The sequence below is a fragment of the Vanessa tameamea genome, chromosome 27 (genome assembly GCF_037043105.1).
Source record: "Vanessa tameamea isolate UH-Manoa-2023 chromosome 27, ilVanTame1 primary haplotype, whole genome shotgun sequence".
Lineage (NCBI taxonomy): Eukaryota > Metazoa > Arthropoda > Insecta > Lepidoptera > Nymphalidae > Vanessa > Vanessa tameamea.
The window spans coordinates 2,465,231-2,492,351 of record NC_087335.1 but is presented as its reverse complement, the minus strand read 5'-3'; the positions used below and the strand labels follow the sequence as shown (position 1 = coordinate 2,492,351).

General features: G+C 31.3%; 1 protein-coding gene across 3 annotated transcripts in view; it reads left to right on the top strand.

The window, feature by feature from the left end:
* The window catches only part of LOC113392040 (serine/threonine-protein kinase MARK2-like), a 169,193-nt gene that overhangs the window by 10,846 nt on the left and 131,226 nt on the right, over window positions 1–27,121 (top strand). For 2 of the 3 annotated variants that reach the window (XM_064219326.1, XM_064219325.1), the window contains exon 1: window positions 23,876–24,098. The exons of the other annotated variant lie outside the window; for it this stretch is intronic. The gene's annotated coding sequence lies outside the window, so the exon portion shown is untranslated. Of the gene's footprint in view, window positions 1–23,875; window positions 24,099–27,121 lie in introns of those variants that run through there. 3 annotated transcript variants of the gene reach the window in all.

The window sequence follows — 27,121 nt, the reverse complement described above, 5'->3', positions numbered from 1 at the left end:
TTGATTTCTGTGTTTTGGTCGAATTCAGATGACCGGTTCGAGTTTCGAATCGATCGCGTTCAATTATGTTTAGTCAATTTAAACGAATCGTATTCGATATATCTATAATACAAATAATGACAATATAATGACATGACAACCAATTTTATCCAATGTCAATCAATACGTACAGTCTATTTCAAAAGTATGTTGGAATTGATAAGTTATCATTGCTATTTTAGTCAAATTTTGTAATGAATAGTTAATCGCAGCAACATCATCTTATCATCATAATCATCATTACTCAGTACTGATTAGTTACTATTAATAAGGTTTCATTTTATTTAACGTTACATATGTGTCAAATCTTGTAACTGAATTTTAAAGTTACATTCAGTCAATGGAGCTGTAATTTAAACATAGGGCTGGCATACCCATCTTTGTTCCTTTTAGTTCCTACGTGAATTAAATAAAAAGTCGTTAAAGAAGTTCATTTTAAACTTGATAATTCGATAAGTATAACTAACATCATCGAAAACTAATTTCGTGTTTTTTTGTCATATATATAATCTCGTATAGAATAATATTACCTAATTTTTTCTTAACAATAATCTGTATAGGTATTGATAAAGTGGAGATATATTTTTTACATTGTTGCTTAACTTCGTGTTATTTTGAGATGGACTGTACGAAACCGCAGCCGAATAAAAAAAAAAAAACAAATACACGTATTATGTCATGTACGATGGTTTGGTCGATCGGTCAACCGGTCGGTACACTTGCATAACTGGGTTCGATGTCAAGCTAAACATGGATACTTGACTTCGCGTCATTTAATCGTTTCGTTGGAATAAAGTCTTGCTTCAACAAATTAACTTTAACCGAAAATATTGCGTATGTATTTTGGTTAATATTCCACCAAGGAAGAGGAAATTGTTTGTGATATTAAGCAAGCTGAAGGTACCCTTTGGCAAAGCCAACGCACTCCTTGGATTTAAACTGAGCTATCATTTACATAGGTATTTTAATTAAAATATCGTTTATAAGATTAGTTGAGCTATCCCCTTTTGATATTTAATCTACACCAATATTATAAATACAAAAGTAACTCTATCTGTTCATTTTTCGCGGCCACACAGGAACCCTATTTGATGAAATTTTGTTTGAAGCATATAATACAAAAAGTATTGCCCAACACCTGACGACCAATCCCTGAAACGCGAACGAAGCCGCGAGCTACAACTAGTATAAAATATATTTAATGAACAAAATAATTTTCAATGATCGTTTTAACTTGTAAAATGCATATCACTAATCGTTGAATATGTATTTAGTCCTGCGAAACTTAGTATTACTGACCGGATTTAATAAATTAATAAATCATGTTTATGCATGCAATGCTTAAACTGTGGGAATTGCAGCCGAAGTGTAAATTACACTCGTAGAGAATGTTGCGCCGAATTATGCTAATGTTATAAAGAGGGTAGTATTGTTTGTTTGTTTTTCTGGTATAAATATTTAATATTATTTTCATTTATAGTTTCAGGATGGATATATATTGCATGTTATGTTCTTAAACGCCATCACAGCATAGAAAACATTCTGCTAATACTTCAATGTAGGATAGGTTAGGTTAGATTTTATTTATTTATTACATATATAAAAAAATAAATACAATAAAATGGCGTTATGTACGTAGGTTTCCATATTTTTTGTGATACAGCTTAATATCCCGACGTATTAGTATAGAAAATTGCACAGTCGGTAAAAGCGCTTCCGAAGCGATTGCTCCTGAAATTGTCATAAACAAATTCTCCAAAATTTCTACAGAAAATTAAGCTATGATATATAATATCAACCCTTTACTCGTTCGGATTCAGGACAGGTAGGTAGGCTAGTCATTTTATAAACATGCTAATAGTATCTATATAAAGTATACAGTAGGTATCAAACCGAGGATGTTTTATATATTTTCCTCGTCGCTTAATTATATATTAGCTACAACATAGTGAACAGCTGTGGTAAGACAGCCAGTGTCTATTTATCGCGTATTGCCTAATGAACATACGATTTTATAATGCATTCTATTCGTAAGACAAATCGGTTATTTAATACATGTAAAGCTTCGAATGTCATTGATAATTATCAGTAAATCATTAATGTTGTGTTGAAAATTGCCTTTACGATTACGTAATACTGGTTTTTATGTTTATGTGTACAATATTTATCTGTTTATGGTATCTTTAATTGTTTTCCTTGATCTAATGAAGCAAAAAAGAATACTAATAATGAAACGAAATTTAATATGAATAGTGAAACTGTTATACTGGTCGCTCCATAGATAATGTATAAAAAATAAAATATAAATCACTAGTTTCCAGCCGTGGCTTCGCATGCGTTTGAAGTGAGAGGAGGGATTTCAATTGTTAGGGATACTAAGTCTGTGCCATTTTGGAATATTGTGTCAAATTTAAATCAGATCTATTCAGCTATTTAGGCGTGATTAGGTAACAGACCTCCACCCAAAAATTGCATTTCTTTCCTAGCAACGTCAATCGTAAAATCACCTTCAAAATCGGAAGTCAGCAAACAGCCAGAACAGTTTGTAGTGCAAAATATATAACAAAGCTATCAGAAAATCGCATGGAATATATAGATGTACCATGTTTACTTTCTTTTGCGATTGGAATACACTATACACAGTTTACGTATATAGGATAGAATACGAAAAGAAAAGTTTATTAAATGACAATAATCTTATAGCGGTCGCATCTGTACAGCTAAAGTCATATACAAGTTGGTCGCAAAAACTTCGCTCTGTAAGGCGATCTGAGATGACCATGTAAGGTGTAGAGAGTTGACACTCCTCCTTACTAGTTTGTAAATGGTCTTGTGTTTCACGTTGAAAATGTGTGTGACACTTTCTAAGTCATACCAATTTATGATTGCTCTAAATAATGTATTATTTATTCGTAACAATACGATTAGATCCGGTTCAAATATATTGTTTTTGCTCACACAGCTTATAAATTCACCACTGCTGGGCTAAGACGTCTTCTTTTGAGAAGAAGATCATGTACCACCTCAGAATCAGACGAATAAAAAAAACAATAACGACAAGGGACATAACATCTGAGTTCCCGAAGTTGGTGGTCCATTTGTGGTGTTAAGGACGTTTCATATTTTTGTCGACTTGCCAGTAGAAGTTTAACCTAATATAATAAAAAAGTTTCAGAACATCAAAATTCGTGTCCTATCTACCCGCTGATCCACCTCGGCTATATTTTACTCAAACGGTCATTTGTAATGCAGATAATACGTACAGGAAAACGAAACGCAATATGCTATAGAGTATTTATTCGATAGAACATTACTGAGTATAATTATGTACTATATATATATATATATATATATATATATATATTTATTGATAAAGACTGACTTGATTGTAAACGAATGTATAATGGTGAATGGAATAAGCAAATACATATTAAAAATAGATAAGGAGAGACATTAGGTCACACTTGATAATGCCTGTGTATTGTTCCCCGTGTCTGTACTAACATTCACACACTTATATGAAAAAAAAAAAAACAATCAATACTAATAATAATAGCAGTACCCTGCTTAGAGCTACAATGACTTCTTTAATTACTGGTAAAGAAAATATCGTAGGTTATATTTTTGTACTCGAGGTTTTTTTTTTACAATACAAGCGGAGGAGCTAATGAGCCTCCTGATGGTAAGTGATCAACACGGCCCATAAACATTAAATAAGACATTAAATAGTAGCTAAAGAAATATTTCTTACATCGCCAATGCGATGCTAACCTCGGGAACTGATGTTGTGTCGCTTTTGCCTGGAGTTACATTGGATTAGTAGTAGAATATACGGTGAGTGGATGGCTCCTACGTAGACGAAATTGTAGTCTTAACCACCTACTTAAAATATTCGATTCATAATAAAAAAACATAATCAGCCTGTAAATTTCCCACTGGCTGGGCTAAGGCCTCCTCTCCCTTTGAGGAGAAGGTATGGAGCATATTCCACCACGCTGCTCCAATGCGGGTTGGTGGAATACACATGTGGCAGAATTTCGTTGAAATTAGACAAATGCAGGTTTCCTCACGATGTTTTCCTTCACCGCCGAGCACGAGATGAATTTTAAACAAATTAAGCACATGTAAATTCAGTGGTGCCTGCCTGGGTTTGAACCCGAAATCATCGGTTAAGATGCACGCGTTCTAACCACTGGGCCATCTCGGTTCGATCGATATTCGATTCATTTTAAATAAATAATGGACAATTCGTCACGAAGCGTTTATTATAATAAATTATATTTAAGGCTGCAGTTGATAACATGACCGAAACGTGTCAGTAACAACATCTGCCTTCTAAAATGGACAAATATTTTAACGAAATGACAGCGTTAAACTTGTGTATAAAATACTTTCATCGCTCGTGGCTTGAATGTTTTGTGTACCAGTACAGCTATTCTGTAAGGAATCACTTCGTATCTCACTCGTGAAATGTTGACAACCGACTAACAGTGATACGGCATTTTGATACGTGTCTCCTATAAATTTGATAAAATCGAATGTTACAACTTACATATCACGTTCAGACATTTCACGCTCGTGTTCTGCGGTGAGATTCGATCTTCTTGTTACAGAATAGCCGTACTGCTTACACAAGAACGGTGAGCTAGTGACAGATAGATCCCTTTTTTGTCGAGTTTAATTAAATTTTGTTAATTGAAATTTATTATCCAAAGATGAGTTTCTTTATTAAAGTATATGAATAACTATTAAATAATGTTAATGAATAAATATTAAACTTTTAATTTTGTTATAAATTTGTTATCATATTTTTGAACCATTAGATGATGAGGTCCTTCAGGCCGATTTCAGCTACAGCGGTTATACTCAACTAGAGACTAAGCAACCGCAAGGGACATACAGTTCACAAACACAGTATTATACATCTGTTCCGTCACTCGCCTCCGATGTGAAGACAAATCCGACACCAGCGGAAAGAGTGTGTGCTTTCCGAGCCACGGGATTTTACGCACAATCAACTTCTGAACTACTGAGTATTTTTCATACGAAAAATCCAATAACTTATTGTTCCGAACCGGGGTTTGATCAGAGGACCTCGGGATCTATATAGATCGTGATCAATGTTTGCCTAATTATATAATAGTAATAAATAACAAAACACCAAATAAATATTTCCTTTACAATTTTGATAGATGTTTTCGGCTATGTTATAATATTAGTTTTATAATATTTTATAAAATTCGGTTATATTAGGTACAAGGATTGAAAATTTAATCACATTAATCACAATGTATTATTATAAGTATTAAATTATTTCGAAACGATCTATTTCAATGTCTTCATTATTAAATTCGTTTTAAAAAATATATTTGGACAAGTATGTTTTTTCGTTTGATTTTCTCTTAAACATTCTTAACGGAAAAAATATCCTAAATTATTCCCGCCAAGTCTACAAGTATGGTAACCTCTGGCGGAACCTAATTGTTTGTAACGGGACACTAAATGTAAGTACGCACTTTAATAAAACGCTCGTAACGCGTGCTCGACATAAATCAAATACCGCTAACTTATTTAATACATTATTGCCTTCCAAGGCCTGTTTATATTACGTTTATTCCGAAAACGATCGATTTATACGACATTATGGAAGCAGATATATCAAAAATATCAATAACTAGCCACTGCCACGGCTTCGCACGGGTTATAAAGGCTATTTCAGCCAGTATATACAAAACATTAATGAATACTACATCAAAAAATTTTTCATGATTCATTCCGTCCATTAATAAAAACTGTATGAGCCACTGACATAGGGATATACTATGTTTTATATCATATATAAATTACCAAGATGAATTGATTTAAGTCTATTTAAAACTTAATGTTAGAAAGAATCGTTTAGAATTCGTCGGGTGATTTTTACTTCGTCTTAAATGGACGCTCCAACTATTCACGTTATAATTAAATGTTTCAGTAAACAGTTTACCATCAGGGAATTCTGTACTAAAGTCTTTGAAAATTTAGTTTGTTGTAATTAAATTGTCCGTTCAAAACTACCGAACTAATTTCAATAACACGTGCTGCGAAATCTGCTTTAGTGAATATTTCAAACGTGACCAAGTGTCAAAATTGATTAAGTTTTTGTTATAGATTTTCGAATGGCGTGTTTCGATCTAATTTTGACGCTTCTTATTGTTTTGTTTTCTAAATATAAATGAGTGTAAAAGTGAAATATCATTCGCTGTCTATTATTATACTGTCTAGAGATATAACTGCAGATAAAATGAGATTTTACTAATTTCCTCTGGGATCCAAGTCCGAGGCTAATTTAGGAAGCATATATATAACTTTGTATTTTTTTAATAATTTAAAATGCTTAAAGAGGCTACTGGATTAAAAAAAACTTGAATTTTTTTTTATTTCTGGGATTAGTCACGACTGTGTTTTAGTAACTAATCATTGGCCCTAGTCGTCAATGATGCCGTCTATATGTATATTTCATTTTATTTTATTAATTTTCCTTTCGAAATAAATTATATTGAGGAATAATATAATTGTATTCGATCTTCAATAATCGAAATGATAAACAATTATTATTTTAAATAAATACAATATTCACTCATATTTTATTTTATATAGTTGTTTTGTCTGTTAGTTGATCAGTAATTAATAAATATTTTATTTAAGGTGATTTGATTATTGTATTTTAGCGCATCCATTATTTTAAAAAGTAAGATTTAATTTCTCAAAGCATATGTTTAAATCAATTGATACAAAAATATTTCGTTATTGATTTAGATATATTGTATACGTACATGCTGATTGAACCAATGCAGTTTATAAATAAAAAATAGTCTTAGGGTACTTTACGTAAACAAGCAATAAAAGCGATGGACATTTCACACGAATATGTTATTAACATTATTGTGACAGCTATCGGATATCGTAAAGATAGTGGAATGTTTTCATAAATATGTATTACGGTGACATTTAAAAAATATATATATATATATTCCAACCGTTCCCCTTGGCGTCAGAGCTATTAATTTTCATAACGTGTCCGTAACATGGCACGCTCTCGATGACGTAACTTATTAATTAATATAACTAACAATCTATTGTGTGTTACACGCGTAAATTTAATTTCACTAATAACCTACCGCTTATAAATAATTTTACATTTTTGCAAGTCTATTAAAATATTTGGGCAGTTTCCTAAATATTTTATTCGGTTCGATTAATATGTCTTTTTTTTTTTTTTTTTTAATGTTGCCATGTGGAATTTTTTATTTTATCATTGAGATTAGTTTACAATAACGATCGAAAAGATCACTTCCGTTTTACATTTACCTAGCTGTTGAACGAAGTTCAACGCGTTTCGAAAATGACAAGTCTATGTTTAAAATTTTGAGATTATATATGTAATAATGTATGTGTTATGCTGCGGTTAAGCGAACGTTTGTGATAATGTTTAGCCACATGTTATACGTTTTTACAATTATCTTTATCTATATCTAAGATTTCCGTTGAGTTTCGTAATATACATATTGTTTGTTTGTATCTTAATATGAGTAAACATGTATTTTACTTTAAAAAAAATACAATTATCTTCTATTTATATAAATGATCTTAACGTCTCCGTGTTAAAATGCATAACCACTGAATAGTGCATTTTAATAGTTTTGATACTAGGTACGTTTCTAATTTACAATGCACTCGTGCACTTATAAATAGTATTTCAGTAACCGTCATTATATTTTCATTCCTCCATCGATAAAGCCTTTAGCATTGTGCCAAAAGTTTTATATTTGGGTCAGTGGAATGTGGGTTAAAAAACCGTATGTCGTATAAAAACGGCAATATGGAAAATATCAGATCGAATTTTCGTCTGATTTCGACGGTTTTACTTCTTGATGTTATTTAAATGAGACTCGGAATATTAGCGGATTAACTGTTGATTCGTTGTAAAGATTAATATGTTTAAATATAAGATCTAATTAGGCGTCGATCTTTCCAAGCATGTTGTTTAGGTACGTTTTGATTTGGTTTTATTATCACGTATATTGTACAATGTACAGCATCAATACAAAATGTAAGCTGAGTCACACGGTCAAGTTCGCGCTTTCGTCATAGAAATGTGGGTGGTATTTTAGATAAGCTATTTGATGGCCTGCGAGATTCAGTTCGGATGACGAATATCTGTTGAATACGATATAATTTTAAGAAGTAAGATTAAAAAAGTAGCAGTATGTATATCTAATGAACGTAGAGAAAACGTAAAGGTATATTACGTCTATGAAATGCTGTCGACAACTAAAAAAAACATAACAATTACGGTATATCTCAATAAAATATTCGTGACCGCAAAACGCAACCGAGTTACATAAACTATACTATGGTCGCAATAATACAGTCACTTGCGCAAGCGCAATTATAAATGTCTTGTGCTGAAAAATACACATATTGAGGAAAGAGCGGATTGTGTTAGGCAAGGATTTGTTAACAATGTTTTATGTTTAGGAAAAAATGTCATTGTAAACTATTTAAGATACGACGCTATTAATGAACGACGCGGTTATGACATATCAAATATAGTAATTGATGCAAGTGAATTAAAAGTTACCATGTTTAAATTAAAAGCTTTTATTGCACCATCAAGAAAACATTATTCAAATATGTAAGTCATAGTCACTCTGCTGGGCTTCTTCTGAGTAAAAGGTTTAATGCTCATCCCACCACGTTTATCCGTGAAGCGTTGGGAATGTATTATAAAGTTTTTATTTAATTTATGAGAATGTTGATGGTTTTATATAATACATTTTTATATAAAAAACAACGTAATGTTGAGTATTTTAAGTTTATAATGGAAAAGGCTTTGGTATTTCTTAACAAATTCTTTCTAATATTAGCTTCATCAGAGTTCTAAAGTATTTCCTAGGAAATCATGTTCAGGGTAGTCTTTGCAATAATACATTGAACAAAGGAATTAAGAGGACAGTCCTTGCGGAACGCCTAAATAGCGCTTACTATTTTCAAAATATATTAAAACTGGAGCATTGATTATGGATGAAAAAAAACATTCAGTATCTTAATAGATAGATCTCAAGTTTCACCGCATGATATTTATAAAATTTGTATCAATAACTTAGTAAATTCATCGCCACCATCACTCCAAACACTGAAATTGACCTTTTCTATTAACATTTTTTACGCTATTTAGCTGCTAGTTTATACATGTATTTTTAATTAAATTCGGACACAAAAGTGTAAATAATAAGTTCACCGTGTTAAATTTCTATTATATCATACAATATTATAGTAATTTTTATTTAAGTATTGCTTACTTTTTGGCATTCGTCGTCGTCGTCCATACTTTTAGGTATGGAGAAAATAATTTGACGGTTTTGACTTATTATTCGACATCGCTGTCAATAAATTTTCAGTCCCTCCCCAGAGCCCAAGGTGGGAGCACGTCAGTTTTTATTTCGAGCCGAGTCTTATAATTTCGCGAATCGTCAACGCACACATAGACAAGTTAGCATAAGGGTGGGGCGCGAGTGTCGTGAGATGCAATTGTTAATTTTTACTTTTCAAGAAACCAGATAAACTAAGTAAGTAAGTATTACTAACCGGTCTATCTATTTAATTTCTATCTTATTCAGAATGAAATGGGAAAACGTAAAGAAAATTATCGAACACATAAAAAAATACTAATTAAAAAAAATTATCTGTGAAAATTTTAATTGTCTAGGTTCATGAGATACAGTCTGGTGACCGACAGACGTACAGACAGACAGAGGGACGGTCAGTTGAGTCTTAATAATAAGGTTCCGTTTTATCTATTAGGTATGAAACCTTAGAATCACTACTTTTTTAAGTAATTTTTTACCTAAGTTTAGTTCGTAATTATAAGTAAAATTGTTATGTTTTTGACAAAATGGTGATGATTGATTAATGTTAACATTGTTTAATTTGAGCTTAATTGTTATATTTCTCAAACTAATTTTTGTATATAGTTGTATTTTAATTTGGTGTAAAGGCATGGGGTGCATTCGGACAGTTAGTGAGGGGGTATATTCGTACGCGTACGAATGTGCCCCCTTAAATTTTACTAACCACCAGTATATCAAAAATTTTTTTTAAGAAATAATATGCTTAGAAAAATATGTTCCCATAACACCAGAAGTCGTAAGATACAGAAAAACCAATGAAGGAAGAAAACCGGGTAAATCCAAACTAATATTATAAATGCGAAAGTAACTCTGTCTGTCTGTCTGTCTCGCTTTCACGCCAAAACTACTGACCTGATTTGTAATATAGTATACAGATAGCCTGAGAAAAGCCATAGGCATTTTTAATTGGAAAAAAGTGTTGTAAATGGTAGAAAGGTTGTATGAAAGTAATGTAATTTTCTTTAACTTTTTATGTTAAATTCAAAGGCGTACGAAGTCGCGGGCACAGCCATTCCCGTTTATATACAGATACACCTGAAAATATCAAACTAGAAGAGAGACATAGACAGAAATAATTGAAAAAATAAAACAGGAAAGGAAAGCCAGAGCAAGGCAGTGAAACGTAGTTTGAAGGAACTTAATTAAAGACAAAAGAAAAAGAGAGGCAAGCAAATAGAAAGCGATGAAAATTCACAGGAATCTGAAGGATCGCTGAATTATCAAAGACTGTAACATTGTACAACGATGCCATACAAAATTATTGTAAACATCTCATTTATACTGATTGTAAAGTTTAGAATAATCAAAAAGTAAACGAAAGATGAGCTATTTTATTTTTTGTTATTTCGCTAAAGAAAGATTTATCGACTATTAGTCAAGTCGCATATTTTTGTAATAATTAATAAAAATTTAACGATTTTAATTGGCTTTTTAATTACCCTGTATGAATCTACCCCATGGCGTACGGATTTACCGCATTTACTGTAGGTACGAACGTACCCTTACCGTACCATACCAATACGTGGGGTACATTCCTACAAATATTTTATGTAGAAAAATGCCTTTTGTCATAATAGTTTTGGACTTTTTTGTAACAAACTATAATATATTTGTTACACTTAAATACAAAAACTAGGTAAATACGACAATTAATCACATGTAAAAAAATAAAATCTAATAAGTGTACGAAGGGTAACCACTTTCCCCTAATGTCGAATTAAATGTACAAAATTGTAAGGATGAACATAGTGAATACCTGAATGTACCTGAATGTAATGTAATTTTTGCACTATCCTGCTTATTTTTTTCTCTTAATACGAAATTTAAAACAAACGCCAACTCATACCATAACTCATGTCGTTTATTCGTCTGCTTAATTCCTAATTATTTGAATGCTTAATTAAAATAGTGCATAGTGCTAAGCAAAAACGGTTGATATACATTCCATTTTGTATTGATGCTATACTTAGTTAGTACCTTTCGTGACCAGATACCGTCAACGGCCCGCCCCCCTGATTTTTGTGTAATATAAAATAATTTTAATTGACTTGTTTAACCAAGAAGATTTATGTCTTTAGTTAATTAAAAAAAACTGATTAATATTTACCTCCATTGTTTTTATTTATAAAATTTAAGTAAGTGATTATTTAATGTGTGTTTCCGCCGGTATACCTACCAACCTTAAAATATCCAGAAAATAATAATTATTTAGTTAGAGGAGAGCAGTAGAATCAATAAAAATGCACTTCGACCGCACCCTATGGTAACAAATAATTTATAATTATGTTTGCGGGTGACAACTTTATAGCTAAAACATTACTCGTAATTAAATGTATTTTTATAAATCCTACATTATGAACGCGCAATGAAAATTTAATTTATTCGTTGCACCGAAAACAAGCAACTAATTGTCTCCGAGGATGCGTACGATACACTGCACAATGCAACTGTATTATTGGAAGGTACCTGTGTGTGTTTTCTAAAATAAATTTCCACGCTTACAAACTACGCTCTTAAAATTTATAATAATTGAGAGATTTTTTTCATATGAAATAGAAGTTTTATGCTAACAACAAATCTAATCACAATGACTTCAGCTGACTTTCTCTGAATGCATGGGTCATGGTGCAGTTTCCATAGGAAAGCGATTTTGTCATTCGTGACAAGTGGACTGTGACAAATAAGGTTTCACTATCATTTGCTTTTGATTTCCTTTCATCTTTTATGTTATGTTTCATAAACTTATGGATTGTTTTACCTTTAAAGCTATAATCAAATAGATAGCTGAATTAAAATAAATGTACGTATGACTTTTTCTGTTTGCGATTTCGTTGCTTTAGGTTTTAGATTAATAAACGTTTCTTATGATTTATTTTTTTAGATGATTTTTGCGTTCCTTCAGATTAAAAATGTAATTGATTACGTTGGATTCTTAAATATGCTTGGGTATTGGATTTTCGGTCTCCATGCCGATGATAATTATATGTCGAAATTAATCTTCTGAAGGAATATCTAAAAAATTTGACAATATACGTACCATCTTATAATTATTATTAATAACATGTTCTTTATTATACACAATATTGTATGATGTTTAACTGATCAGAGATACTAAATTATCAGTGAATAGAGTCAGCTGACAAAGCTTTTAGTTACTTAATGTTTTGTCTTTATCAACTTTCGCTTAAATGCTCAAGAATAAGAGAGATGGAAATATTTTTATAAAAATTAAGTGTCAAATCGACTAATGTTCCAATATTCATATACACTTTTCGTCGTTGCTATGTAAACCATTTACCGTTATGTAGTAAGATGGAGTTAATTTGAGATCGCCAAAAGTTCTATCTTTTACATATTTCTATTGTACTAAATCCCTCTCGGGTTCTCGTCTGCGGTAAAACAGTTTTAACATATGGCAACCAGCCAACTCGCATGCAAGTATAGTGAACGCTACACCAATGTCATCGGTCTTCCGGTGTTATAAATATTCATACATGTCTATGTAGTTACGGTTTCGATTGCCAGCATTAGTAGGTCTAGGTGTTTTCTTATTGTTACAAACGTATAAATGCGTTGACATTTGAGTTGTAGTCACGTTAACGTCATTATGTTCTAGTTTATTGTGAACTGAGTCGGTCGGTACGTTTTACTATTCATGCTAGTCTTGGAACAGATCAATTTGTCTGAGAATTTACTTGCTACGATCCGCAATCGATGTAATATAGCTCTTGTTATTGTTTTAAGTTCGTAAAGTAATCACACAATCGACAGTTACTTTGAAAGTCTCATGCCATATAGTTTCAGAATATGTACCAAATATTGTAACAGATTTGAACGTTGTCTATACGAAATCACTAGCAAAATTGATAAAATAACGAAAAGTATTTAACAAGAAATATTTTAACTATATCATCAGTGATAAGATACGTAGAAAGGACGACTTGGACAATAGACGGGTTAGTCACCTCCGAACACGTCCTTAGCTTCCGCGGTGACGTCACCTCACCGGCGCCCGCGCACCGTTTGATAGTCTAGCGGAATGTCATTTGGTCCTTAGAATTTGAAAATTACACAGGTGCGGACTTACTGAGTGGTTTCGTCCACATTGCTCAATATGTAATTCGTTTCACTTCTGTTTCACTTATTACTGGCAAAGATAAATAACACTATTCATAATGAATAGGTGTGTTACTAGAATGTGCGTGTACGCATTTTATGGTTCTACGCGTCCAATTAATAGTTGCGTTGTTATTTCATATTGTTTTAAATTTATTTCAATTATTTTTGCGAAGTTCGAAACATATATCTTATGCGAACAATATCATTCAACGTTGTAAATATCAAAAGTAGAATTACACTATAGTTATTATTATATATTATTTAGTATATTTCATTAATTTGAACTCAAGGGTGAATGATCTGTTCATTCATCACGTTATTGGGTGTCGTGTGCCGTAATAGCAAACGTTTTATCAGCCGATGCGATCGCAAGCGCATGTTTTGCATTCGACTGTGAAATTGGATATAGTAACGTGTCTGTATTGTTCTCTCTGCGTTTCGCGTTCGGACGCATTGAGAATTATTGTACGATATAAAATATGTTTAAAGTTAAATTTTGTCATAATAAATATATTAATTTTATTTTTTGCCGTCATTATGCATTGATTAGAAAATGGGTCCAAATACATTACCCCAAGAGAACCTCATGGTAAATTTTAGCCTATCGGATTTGTAAGTTATGTTTTATAAAATGTTTTTTGAATGATTAATTCTAATAATAATAATTATTTGTACGTACTAACGTACAAATAAGTAAATTATTTACTTGAAATTTTTTCATTTACGCTCGGACTTATACATTGGTGAGTTGTTCCCAGCTTCTTCAGTTTATTTATTTACTAGACTAACTGGCAACAGAACTCATAAAAGTTGTCTTAAAAGTTTTGTTTTTGAAACGTTTCAAGAAAAATAACGAAGACGCATCTTTAAAAGTCGTTAATATATTTTTGTTTCTTCCAGATAGTAATAGTTAAAAGTATTGTTTCCATATACTAAAATGATGGGAAATTGTATTGTCTTGTTTTTTCTTTTACAATGTATTTGTGATTTTATGTTTAAGTTAGATTTCATTCCACTCGACCAATTTCCTAATGCAACCGCGCCCCCAACGATCATAAACGTAAATTGTTTATACTTCGACGCGAACCTATGTGCTGTAACTTTATTCCGCCTGGCGTTTCGAAATAGTTCCGCTATTGAATAATAGATGGCGCTCTAAGCGAAGCCAAGTACTAGACTGTACACTGTTATTGATTCATTTTTATCTAATGTACAAATGTAATATTTATTGTTCGGTGATACGAATGTTTACCAGTTTCCTTGACTATCTTGTAAGTTGACATAACGTTGTTTTATATGTTGTTATATCTCCATTTATTACACAATGACTTTCTTTTAGCTTTAAAAATTATATTAATAGGTATATTTGTGTTGATTTTTCGTATCTATAATACTAAAGATAGCTATGTTTTAGTACGGATAATAAATAAAAGACATTTTAAACATTCATAAAATGTCCGTTTTGAGCGTTTGCACACTTCGAACAAGAAGTGGCGCGGAGAGTGCGGTTTTTTTTGTATACATATATAGCGAATTAATCGCAAGTAATAAATATATGGTATCAATATTTTTTTGCCAAATTTTAAATTTGTTATTTATCGAGTCCATTTCAACATCAAATTACATAAAGGCGCGAAATATCTGCTTGCATCAATTACTAAACGCAACTGTCAACGCAGGCGGCCATTTTGTCCCTTACCGCCAATTGGATGATTGCGCGGGAGTAGAGTCGAAGATTGTGTCAAGGTGACATGACAATGCTGGGCCTCTTATTGTTTTGCTGTATGATATTGTAAATGATGATAATAATAAAAAAAAAAATCAATACAAAAATTTCTGTTTACATTGAATGTGTCTTAATCGTGTAGAATAAATGTGAAGTTAGGATACATCTACAAATCAATAAAATGTTCAATAAAATTTTAATAAAAAACACCAAGACATTTGAATTGTTAGGTATATGAATATAAAACTCCTCAACTAAAATGTATGTACAGGAAATATTCTTGGATGGTTGAAATAGAGAGATCTTAAGAAGCTGTGTCGCAATTGAATCATATTTTTCCTGAATATAAAAATTATGTCAAATCTTAGTAACATGCCATCGTAATATTGTTCTAAAATAGTTCCTGTGATCAGGATCGATCCTAGCTTTTTGAGTTCATTGAACTGACATTTTAATTGAATGAGACGGGAATATGCAGTAGTTTCCTATTCATAATTCGAGTGGAGCAATTCTGATTTCATATTGGTCTGCCCTTTTGATGTCGATTATAAGTTATTCTACCAATAAATAATTAAGGTAGTTTCGACGAACGGTTCTGTCTTGTAATCTTCAAATATTTTAGGACGTTGATTACATATTTCGAGTGTCGTATTAATTTTTATTTGAAATTCATGACACAGACAAATGTGATTGTTTTTAACGGTTTCAAGAAATTTTGTCTTACAATTTTACCGAAAAGACAAAGTACAGATGAAAACCCAAACGTAGTAATTATAAAAGGAAACATGAATTGAGTTCATCATCTATAATTATTCACATTGCAAATATCAAGAACGCTCAGGCGAGTATCAAGACGGATGCTGTTAACGTAGTGTCAGTACCTGTAATGGTCTTTCAATTCTGACCCCCTTGTCTATTCTTAGATTGCACTCCTGTCTTAACCTTGAAGCTAGATTGATGCGAAGTAACATAAACTATGATCACATTATGTAATAAAATAATTATACTTATGTTAATTACAAATCAGTAAATGTATTTTTTTATTGCAAAATAATATTTACGCGTCCGTTTCGTAAGATAAAATGTACTAAAATAAATAATTTGTATTTCGAAATCTTATAAAAGGTATGTATGTGATATAGATTTTTTAGGTCCTCTGAAAATTTTAAAATCAAATTGCAATAGCTTCAATAGTATGTCATTGATCTTTGGCTTGATAGTAATGAAAATGGTAAGCTGAAATTCAAAGAGCGAGGTATGGGCAATAGGAATAGCTGTGTCAAGCCAACGTATCGTATTTTTCGTCTAGATAAATATATTTACGTTAGGATGTCTAGAAATTTACAAGCTTTCGTCGTATATTAAATTAAATGTAAAGAAAGAACTAGCTAGCTAGCTATTTTTAATAAAAAACCAAGTACTGCATTTTTAGAACAGTGTTATAGAACATAAATTGTTGTGCCATTTTTTTTTCATTACACTAGCTCACTTATCAGAACTGAATTAACTTTGAGTTTAGCTGCCTTGTTCATTTCGATTCAGGTTCTGTTCATATTTACATAGGTTTGTGATTATGTTAGACTTAAATTAGTTCTACTGTGTCTTATAGAAGTAGCTGTTATTTATAGATCCAGACGTTATCTAGATAGTTTTATTAAAAGAGTTATAATCGATAACATGTAGGAAATCTATTCTTTCGGAAATCCACTAGATTATTGTTTTCTTTTAATCAGATTTTGATTTACAATTTGTTTGATAAATCGCCTGGAAGGTTCTTCTTGGACATTCCAACGACGCTCAAGTAAAGAAATTATTTTTAGATAAAAATTCAGATTCATTTTACCAAACAAGAATATAAGATGTTTGAATGAAATATAGATTTCGTCAAAGATACATTTTAAAAGGGAATTCATATAAACGTAGATTTCATTCTTATCACATTTTGATGTTTTATTCAAATCGGTCGTTTATAGTTGCCAGACAAATTCTTATTTGAAACGTTGCTTGTGACCAGAATCTCAATACGAGAAAGAGTTGCAAACTGTCTGATGCACTTTTGTCTCAAAGATAACTAATGTTACGGTTAAAATTCTGATGAAAATATTTGATGATTTTATAAAGCAAAAATTGGCGAGGATGTAATACTGCATCTTGTCTTATAATTTTAAATTAAATTAAATTTTATGTTGAAAATTAATGGGAATCATAGCATCCTGCATCTGATGCTACTTTGTCAGACCATTAATCATATGACACTCTCACGTTTATATGTGTTTTGTTGATTGGAGTACAATAAAGACTGACTAAATGAGTACACTGTTTTAGCTGTTACTTAAGTCTGTTTATTATTAATTTGGAGACTTTTCTGCAACAAACTACGTCAAAAAGAGGATTTACAAATGGAATTTAGATCATCAGACACATCAGAATGTTAATTACGACAGGTCAAGTTATTAATACGTTTATCTTATTATATGAATGTAATATTTTTCCCTTTTTAGCTTGTTTTAGTTTGTAAATATCTGTAAACAAGTTTGTCAAGGCCAATCGCCGGACAGTCCCAATTATTCACTAGCGCAACTGTGGTCGATTGAGGATGTACGATCGGACGCTACTCTTGAACGGTGATATCGAGATGGTTATAATGGAAAATGTTAGTTATATCGCTGGTTAGACGGAAGAACTTTTGAAACGTGAACCCGTCACGAATTTCGACTATGAATTTGAATCTGCGTTTAGCAGCAATACTTACTGCCTTAAGCCCTCTTTATTGTGTCATTTATTGTACTAAATAAATTTTATTCTGACCGTAAATTATCGATACATACACTCGGGTACCGTAAAAATAGAAGCCATTTCTTAAAACGTCAATCTGTTTATAACCACAATATAAGTGATTATAATTTTATTGTACTTGTTGAACACAGCCCTGCAAAGTATTGCTGTTTGGCGTTCGAATAACGTCCGTACTGAATAATAATTGACCTGCAAATAACTTTACGACCTTTAAAATTATATTATATTTATTATTTAAATTAATTGACTAACCCTTGCTCCTCTAAAATCCTCTCAAACCAGCTCTTTCTAATTGTATAATGTTATTCAATTACCTTCACAGTTTTGATCGCTTTGAAATAGGGATTATTAAATTGAATATGTAAAGGACATCATAATTACGAGAAAATCCTAGTTAGACACTGGATTAGCATCGATCCTCTTGCTGTGAAGACGGGTTGCGTGTGTTTTCGTTAAAGATAACATACTGTTACCTGAACCTGACTTATAATATGTCACAATGACTTTGTTTTTGTTTAGTGAAACAAAGAGAATCACGATAATGAAACACATTTGGAGTGAAGGTTGATATATAATTGAATTAATAGTGTCTTAAGACATTTTTTTGTGGTAGTATAACTGTGAACTTATATTTTAATTATTTATGTTTTGCGTTTTTAATATTTAGTGTTTATTGCTTTTATTTAATATATTTTTAAACTGATCTGACTGATCTTTAATGTACTCTTTTAAGAAGATTTTATGTTTACAGTTAAATTGCTGTTGGTTTAAATTTCAAAGTGATATATTTTATATCTTCTACTGAAAAATCAACAATTTTTCTTTAAACATGGGTTGAAACCCAATCAAAATCAAATCTATATAATAATAATATTGTCAATTAAAAAAAAAAAACAAAAATAATTAAAAAGTAGTTTTTGAAGTTTTTCGTTTTTAATATAAGCACTCACTTTGTTATTTATATAAGGTGCTGTACAGTGCCCATAGTGTACATATTTGTACAGTTCTTATTGTAACTTTGTGGTATGTATCGTTGGAGATCCCAACAAAATAAAATAACAAGATTTAATTGCTTCCATACGTGACTTCTGTCTTCAATAATGCAACATAATCACCCAAATCGAACCGTTGCTTACGAAACGGTATTTCTTTTTTTATCGTAATGACTAAATTGATATTGACCGGTTAGTCAAACAGGGCAAAGGATGCAGACGTTTACCCGCGGCGCGAATCCGACTACCAATTAGCGAACCCTCGGCAATAGTTCGGTTCGACGCCCGTTGGAATTGGTACGCGGATTTTTTATTAGTTGATTGCTGATTCAGTGGATTGCTTGGGGATGTGAGTGATGCGACTACTTGATTGTGACTATTGGGACTGTTTCCTATGTCGTTTTAAGGTATGTCACGGAGTTTATACGCTTTTTTATAAGCTATCGACGTTTGCTTAGTCAGTGTGACTGTACTACTGGTATTGCTGACGCTCAGGTGCGACGGCGACCACATCATGAAGCCAAAAAAAAAAAAAAAATCGAACGTCGAGGTCTGTAAGTCTTTATTAATGAATGAATATCGTAATTCTTATTATATATTCAAAGAAGTGTCCAACTTTACTGATATTGAACATTCTGATAAAAACGTATTTTATTTCATCCAAAAAGGCAATATGTATAAATTACAGTTAATATATAATTAACTAGGTATTTTTTTTTTCTATTTTATCAATTATTACAATACGGAAACCATCGTTAATCGTAGTGTCAGCTTAAGTTTTTCCTTTTCTTTATAATATACTTTTTTTTTTTTAAATAAATGAATACGTTTTTACTCAGATTGGTACTTAAATTATATATTAAGTGTGTAATTAATTTATTAAATTAACACGCGTGTCACAATAAATAATCGTACCGTTTTCAATGGATGCATTTAATATTATAAAATATCCGACTGGAGTACAGCTGAGTGATTGATTCTATAGATTTTATCGGTAAAATTCTATTTGCGTGTGTGCACTTTAGTAATTAGAGCTGTTATTAAATTTGAGATTTTTTTTTAGTTTATTTATACCTACTAAGCTACATGGGTTCAATAAACAGATTCTTCTATATCAATATAATAAATGAGAAATTAACTCTGTTACGAAACCACAGAATAAAAATTGATGATTTTTTTTTACCTTAAACCCTAACAATAACACGCGGACGAAGTCGCCGGCATAAACTTGTATTATATATAACATCATATTATACAGTATATTTAAGACATGCTTATTACCAACTGTTCTTTTTCGTTTGAATAGATTTATTTATAAGGCAAAGTATACCAGAAAATGTAAAAACTGCCGCCTATGTTTCTATGTATAATAGAGTAAATAAAGGTTTTTTTTTTTGTTATTAAAAGGTTGTTATAAAATTATTATGTTCACAGATGATAAATTAGTAAGTACACATTTTCTCTGAGCTCTTGGTATTGTTTTTATTAAAATAAATTGACCTTGTCAATCAAAGTGTATAAATTGCACACCGAGTAAAGGAACGTGTTGAATTTGCCACGAATTAGTTATTCCTATAAACTAAATGTACTGAGTGTCGTCAGGTGGTTTATATACTCAACTGCTTTATCGATAAAAAATAAATAAAGAATGAATTACTTGAAACAATTTACATATTAATTGATAAATTTATATCGTATAATTAAAATATGCACAAAACACGAAGCTATCGCATACTTGTTACGGATCAAAATAGTCGGTTCTAAACGTCAGTTAAAATTTCAATGTATGTATATTGTTGGCGCTCGAGTGCATTGTGTCTGACAGCGGTTATATATAACTTCAGTTGATGTTATAATTTTACTTTGTTTTAATTTCGAGAACTGTTTTCATTAATGATATCTTTCATGACCCATGATTGCCTTGTGTTTACTCTGTGACATGACTGTGAAGAGGTTATGAGTGCTCTAACTGGATAATGCATTTGATGTATTCGGTGACAATTTAAAATAAACATAACTTGCTAGGTATTCGTTAAGATGCAGAAGTTTTCTAATTAGATTTAATTTAATTTATTAAGGCTAAAGGTCGTTAATGTGTGTATAAAACGACGTGTTTAAGGGTTCGAGCTACCTTTGGATTTGGACTTTTTATTATTTTTGTTATTAGATACTTAATCCGTTTTGTTATTACAAGTATTCTTTGTAAATTTACCAAGATAAGTATTATCATGCTAACGATAAAGCCCTGTTACCGACGACTTAAGGCTAGCAATAAGATTACACCGTTTGGGTGAAAAGCTCTGGAACTAAACAGTTTTTTGAAATTTTTTATGTATTTATATTTGTATCTCCAACTAAATGTAGTAGGGTGCGTTTGGTGTATCGTTTTGTTATCGTGTGTGCATATTTTTATTACCATGCAGCACTACAATTTAAATTTGAAGGTTTGTTATTTGTCTTCTCGGTATTCTGGATTCCTTGGTCTTGGTATTCGACCGTATACATTCAGTTTAAACGTAGTAGTTTAAAATATTTACGATTCTAAAAATTCAACGTTGGTAAGAGAAAAATTCAACTCCACCGCTAGATAATACATGTCCGACTGCTGAGTAAGTCAGCCAACATAATTTATGAGAGTATTTTTTTCCATTTTTTGCCCCTTTTATGCCAGACGGAAAAAGAAAAGTTGAAATGGTGCTGTTTATTGCTCAAAGGGATGTTTTGTACATTTTTTTTTAACTGGCTTCAGGTTGGTTCTTGTTTTTTCTGGAAAATGAAGAAACAATTAATTAATTATTTACTTTTCAATATTTACAGTACGTTATGAGAAATAATGTAATTTTATTTCAATGTGATTTTCTGTTTTAAAATTAAAAAATATTAACGCGAATACTGAACGAGATCGATGAATGGGTTTTCCTTGATATGTTTTATGATTTAGTAAGAATTTACTACACGTACACGTGTAAACACAGACAGTTCGACCAATCACTTAGACGCTTTCATAACGTTTCGTCTGATTTATAGATGTGATATATTTTATTTGTCATGTGAAGAGAACGCACACCTTGATATACTTCAATGTGTGTAATGTTATTATGTTGAAGTAGAAACATACTCAAACTGATCGTTTCATAAATTTTTATTATATAGGGTAAAAACAGGTATAACTGGCCGCTTTCAGTAATTGGCCACTCATAACTTCATTTCAAAATAATAAGAATTGTATTATACGAAGACACCTCTGAGGAGTTTACGGAATCACTTAGTTATCTAGCTATCATCTTAGTTTAAAAAAAAATCCTTATAGATACTGGAAACAGTATTAGCGGTTATTTTTCGACAGTCGGCAGACATGTTTCAACTTTAACGGCTGCGAATTACGAAATTGGTAAGGAAATTTTCTATTTCATTTTGACGTTTTGTCAAAAATACTTAACTTTCCAAAGTTATTGTGGTCTCATATGGCCACTTAGTAGGATATTAGTTTAGTAAGAGTTACGATTTGAAGTATTTTTTAATGTTTTTGTTTTATATATATTTAAATTCCTGTGATTATTTTAGATTTCTAATGTTCCAAAGTAATTGTAATCTCATATGGCCAGTTAATGGTAATTTGATGGCCAATTACTGCTTTTTGCCGGCCAGTTACTAGCTAAAAGCGTATATTTTTCTTTTGACTACAATATTATCTTAATAAATTAGTTTTATTGCTATATCAATGCCCATTACATAAAGAACAGAATATCAGTTATCCATAGGTATAAAAAACTTAGCCAATGCTATAATATAACTGAACAAATTTTTAACTAAAACTACGCAGGTGGCTTAATTGGCCAGTTACTGGTGAGTTTATCCTATATATTTGTTAAGGTAAGGTTCTGCCATATTGTTGAATATAGAAAAATACGACAGATATCTAATCAAAGTAATATGGATTGATATACGATTTAAATTAGCATAACAAAAATTTAAAGATGAATTCCCTGCATCTCTAGAGATGAATATGAATGCATTAATTGATATGCAATCGGTAGATTATGGAACACAAAGGCGTCACTGAATACATTGGAATATTCCGACGGAATTACAGATAATATTTTTTGTTGCTAACTTCAATAAAATACTGCATAGTCTACTGTGAGATCTAATTTTTATTTTAAAATGAATTATGAATACGAAGAAATAATAAAAAAAAAATATATCGTGAGAATTGAAATGTTTAAATATTTATAAACATACACTTGATACGTATTTCAGTGAGCTTACACGATGGCTGACGAATAAAAACCAACGATTTAATCTCATGTTTGTTTACATTGCACACGTTGGCTCGTTTGAGATCAATTGGATTACGAGGAATGCAGTCTGATTAGCTACCGGATTGTTTATTTTGACTATTTATGTATAATGGGATAGGAGAGTGTTTCAACATCTGCATCTACAGCGAAGAATCTGGTCTTCATTTTTATTTTATAATGTTTGAAGTTCTGTCTATATATTGCGAGTTTGAGATCGGGTAGCGAATGAAGACTATTAGATTTGATAATATTGCTAGCCCGAGGTAATTGCAGAAGGGCTATGTGAAATTATCCCTAAACGAATTATCCACATCTCGAAGTCAGCCGAAAATCTAATCAGAATAAGTTATTTCGTAGCACGCGTACAAGAATCAAAACATTATGGGCGTGGCAACGTTGATGTTGAATTCGGTACGTCGCGTTGGTACGTTGCGGTGCGCCGGCAGCGGCACGGCAGTCTAGTATTGAGGCCTCGACGTACTGCACGTTCGCAGCGATTCTGGCGAAATTTAAATATCGAACACGTGTTCGATGAAAGAATAGTTTGTGCAGTGCTGTGTTTGTTGCATACAGCCAAACCGTTTTGGCTCGATTGAAGTGTTGTGCTCTCCGACGGTCTTCTCGAAGACTGTATGTGAGGGTGTGCTAGTGACATAAACATAGCGTTCGATTTGTAAGTCTGTTTTGTCTGTGTTTACGCGGTTTGTATTGCATTTATTTTGTTATTATGTGGTCGGACCGGTTATGGTATTAACATAATTATTGCATTCAATGAAAATAGTTATTTGAATTTTTATTTGTATTTTTTTAATTTAAACTATACACCAATGCTTTATATTTTTGCAATGTCTATGATATTGCATCGAAATATTTGTAATAAACGAAAAAAGTATATTAATATTTTATATAAAGTATTAATTTCAAAGAGTTATTTTTTCAATATGTCTTATTAAATATTTTCATAGTTAGTTTTGACTGTATAAAGTTTAGTTAATTGTTAGAAACTTTAATTGATTTTTGTAAAAAATCTTCCAAATACAATAAACATTTGACAATTGAAAGAATATTTTTACTTTTAATAATCTGAACGCCTCCTTTGAACGGAAGGGCTTCTCCCAAATTTGATTAAAAATAAAAAGAGTCAAATACAGTTTCTTTTCGAGTTTGGAAACATCTTGTTTCTTTAAATGAATGCCTACAAAAAGTTTTGCTCGTCGAAACGAACTTAGGCCGGATAGAACGTTGTGTTTCATGTTTTCATTTTTATTTACGAATTCAAATTTGCAACGTAAATTGTACTTCGGAATTGTTATATGGTTTCTATTCCTTACGACGTTATGGAAATTAATAACTTCAGATTACCTACGTATAAAGTTTTAGAATTGACAATCGTGCTTTTGCGAAAATTCAAGGGGCACAGAATTATAATTATTTTAAATAGTCATGTAATTTGATTTTTGATGGTAATATTAATCTGTAATTTAAAATGAATTGTCGACGATTTTACATGTGGATGAAAATGGCAAAGGTGGCCGGTGCGGTTCCAGTAATCATTTGCTTAAAATCTGCTGCGATCAGTACATGAAATATGCTTCAATATGTTATGAAAAAATATATTTAAATAATTATTAATATTACGTCAAAATTTAACGAACTATTCGTTTAAATACTTGTGTTGTGTTTCGTTTTAAATTTATAAATGCGATTGAATTACAACTAATAATCTTACTATTCTATAAGAGGGAATTAACACTGATTATGACATAACTATAGTTCTGAATGACTTGAAATTTAGCATTGTTACTCCTATCGCGACGTAAACGATCACTAAGAAACGGTAATTGGAAATTTCAACTTTAGAGAGAAGAAATCCAAGGGGGCGCATTGTATGAATATTACCCGCACGAAGTAGGAGAATATATTAGTTTTTATAAAATTATGTATTGTCAATGTTGCGTATGAAATATGTTTAGTTGTCAACAAAGATACCATTATCTATATCCCGGCTACGTTATCAGATCAGTTGGATAATACCATTTGAATTATAAAAAAATTGCTAAGTTTTTAATCTATACCAAAGTAATTAGATACGTACTAAATTGAATACTGGTTGAACTTTGAAGATTTTTTTACGAACTAAATTTGATGGTTACGTAAATTTAATTCAAATATAAAACGTGTTAAAAGGTGTACGGTACAATTTTGTAGGCACTGAATTTGTATTTCAAATTTTTATCCTCATGCTAAAAGTATTGATTAATGAGACTAATTTAAGAAAAGCTTGAAGTTCCTATTCGTATATTATGATTTTCATTATTTTTTTAATGTTTATATTGGTAAGACGGGCTAGTTGGCCACGATGGTCATCACAGTCATAAGAAATATTAAACATTTCTTAAGCCCTAGAACATCTGCTGAGTGGGTACTATCTACCCACAGGGGCAGCACAAAGCCCTATCCCCAATTTCATGCAGCATACATACGAATTTAACTGTTTGAAATTAACAATATCTATACTAATTACAGGAAAAGAGTAACTCCCGAGTTTCTTGCCGGTTCTCGGGTGAATCTACAAACCGATACGGTGATAGGTTTATATTTAATGTAATGCAATAATATCATGACGATTCAAAAGTGCTTCTATGAGACTACTTGTATAAAGTATATTCTGTATTATGTTATTGCGATGCGATGGAATCGTTTCTTTTATTGTTTACAGAGACAATTTTGCTCATTGAATTTATCGTTTTTTTTGTGTGATCTATCCAGTTTTGTAAGAGACAAAACTCGTACCTTGCAACGACAGGTTCTGGATTGTGTATTTATGGAGTTTAACCTGAATAAAGTTCTTTTGCAATTGCTAGTTTATGAAAAGTTAAATCTGTTATATTATTTTGCTTGATTCTCATTTGAGACAGAGTTTGGTACTTAAGCCCTAATGTATATTTAAAATAGCCATAATCTTTTATAATTTGCAATATTCTTCCATAATTTGTCTTTTTAATTTTAGCGATTGATCTAACAGTAAAGTCGACATATACTCTTATGGATATTATTACAACCCTTTTATTTTAGTACGTTTTGAAAATACTGAATCATTGGTTCCTTATAATTACAATAAATTCACAATTTATATTTATCCTCTGACCCGAAACGAGTTTCATGATCAGATTGGAGTTATTTTTGTGTAATCATAATTATCATAAAAGAACACAGACGAGAAGTCACTACCCTCTCACTCCCTTAGGTAAGGCCTTTGCCTATATATTATATAGCCATATATAATATATATATTTGATTTTAAATTATCGTAAGCTGAGACTTGTCTGAAAAAGTCATTTTATATGCCGTTTCAAAAGTTGAACATTGCTTTATGTCTGACATAGTTTATTTTTCTTATTTATTCGTATATACGTACTTGTTATTCATAGTGTTCTATAAGATGGGTCATTCATTCATGTTTATCGTTCGCATATCGTCTGAACATATAAAGGTTATTATTTAATATAACTTGAGTTTATCAAGTTTTAATTAAAATTCTTTATGTGCTAAATGACCTTCAACGGAAAAAATATAGTATTTTAGGTCAAGGCTCATACTTTTGAATGCTGAGATCTCGGCGTTTTCATTATGACTGAAAAAAAAAATGCTTTGTGGATATTAAAATGGCCACGTTTGACCCTGGTGGTAGAACGC